Source organism: Panthera pardus, unplaced genomic scaffold (genome assembly GCF_024362965.1).
Source record: "Panthera pardus isolate Hobbes unplaced genomic scaffold, ASM2436296v1 HiC_scaffold_8, whole genome shotgun sequence".
NCBI lineage: Eukaryota > Metazoa > Chordata > Mammalia > Carnivora > Felidae > Panthera > Panthera pardus.
This window is the reverse complement of record NW_026527013.1, coordinates 158481541-158483822: the sequence shown is the minus strand read 5'-3', so window position 1 is coordinate 158483822 and position 2282 is coordinate 158481541.

Genomic DNA, 2282 nt, shown 5'->3' with positions numbered 1-2282 from the left:
TTATTTTTGAGAGACAGAGTGTGAGCAGGGGAGGGGCAGGGAGAGAGACAGAAAGACACAGAATCTGAAGAGGCTCCAGGCTCTGAACTGTCAGCACAGAGCCCGACACGGGGCTCGAACTCACAAGCTGTGAGATCATGACCTGAGCCGAAGTCAGACGCTCAACTGACGGAGCCACCCAGGCGCCCCTAATCTTTAATTATATTAATACAACTTCACAATTATATTATCTTCAATGCTTCACCCTCCCCCCCCACCTCTCCCCACCCCTGCCACAGTCTGTCTTCCTTTGTCTTCAAGTATCTCTTTGGATCAAATTATCATTTTGTTCAAGTCCTTTCTCAAATAGACTTTGAAGATGTGAAATACGGGCACGTGCATTTTCTAAATCCTTAAATAGACATAAATAACTTTCTAAGCACCCAAAGAAATGAATTTGTTTTTGGGGCACTGCAGGGTTCTTATGTTTTTCTCATAAACCATTTTCATTCTCCTTCAAACTTTTCCATTGCTTTCTGGTTCCATATGTTGCATTTAAAGAGTCTGAACCAAGTTTGATTCTATTTCCACTGTCTGTGGAAAAGCGTTTCCACATTTTGTCTGGAACTTATAAAACTTTTTCCCTTATATTTCCATGTCTTGAATTTGACCAGAATGTGTTGATATGTGTGAGCCTTATCATTAATTCTCTTGCTCAGGGATCTCTTTCAATCTGATAACACCATTCTGCAGTTCAGAGAAGTGTTCAACTATTACTATGGATCATTACCCTGTTCTCTCTCTTCATTTTATTTTCTTTTGGAGAACTCTTTGGGAATTCCCCTTTGGAAATTCTCCTCATGTCCGTAATTGTCTGTTTGAGATTTTTTTCAGCTTTCATGAAAAAACCTTCTGATGTCTCCCTCCCCTTCAATCTACCAGTAATTATATTTTCAATAACGACAGTGCTCTTTCCAGTTCACCCATAGAAATTTTATTTTAAAACATTTAAATATTTTGGGGTGCCTGAGTGGCTCAGTTGGTTAAGCGTCTGACTTCAGCTCAGGTCACAATCTCACGGTTCATGGGTTCAAGCCCTGCCTCAGGCTCTGTGCTGACAGGTCAGAGCCTGGAGCCTTCTTCATATTCTGTGTCTCCCTCTCTATCTGCCCCTCACCCACTCATGCTCTGTCTCTCTCTTTCTCTCAAAAATAAACATTAAAATTTTTTTAAATAAAAATAAAAAATTTAAACATTAAAAAATTTTTTCTGTAAAGTCTTTCTTTTGGGTCAAACCACATATCCTTGACAGTATTATATTTTAGTTTTTTTTTAATGTTTATTTATTTTTGAGAGAGAGAGAGAGAGAGAGAGAGAGAAACGGAGTGCAAACAGGGGAGGGCAGAGAGAGAGAGAGAGAGAGAGAGAGAGAATCTGAAGCAGGCTCCAGGCTCTGAGCTGTCAGCACAGAGCCCAATGCAGGGCTCAAACTCACAAACTGTGAGATCATGACCTGAGTCGAAGTCAAAAGCTTAACCGACTGAGCCACCCAGGTGCCCCTGTATTTTAGGTTTTTATCTGACTTTTCCTTCAGTCCTGCGGGAACCTCTTCCATATGTTCAGCTTGATTTTTATCCTGCATGTTTTTGATTCCCTTAGACATGGGGCTGTGTTTGGCTTCGTTTTGTTTGTGTTTTTTTGGCCAGCTTATATCATTTTGCTACAGTTTCTTGACCAGAGTTCAGTCAGCTGATGCTAAAAACACAATGATTTGGTCTCTCCAGGATTACTAGTAATAGACAGGCTTTGTTGAGCCAAGATTTCCTGCCACCCTCAGAAACCGGAAGCAAGTCTTCTCTCTAGTCTTCCGGGCAGTTCTTCATCCCAGGTTTGGCATAATTGGCAACTTGTTTTGGAAGCACCAGCCTTAAAATGACTGTTGGGACTCGTTCCCAAGAAGATTTCGCAAGACTCTGCCACCCGACTCTGCTGGGAGTCAGGAAGGCATCAGGTCTGCCTGAAGCAGTGGTTCTTGGGGCACCTGGGTGGCTCAGCCAGTTGAGTGTCGGACTCTTGGTATCAGCTCAGGTCATGATCTCACAGCTCATGAGATTGAGCCCTACATCGGGCTCTGTGTTGACAGAGCGGAGCTTGCTTGGGATTCTCTCTCTCCCTCTCTCTCTCTGCCCCTCCCCTGCTCGCACTCTCTCTCTCAAAATAAATGAATTAAATTTTGGTTGCAGGTTAAAATAAATCAGGGATCCCTGAAAATCGCCAATGCTCAAGTCATACCCAAGACCCAT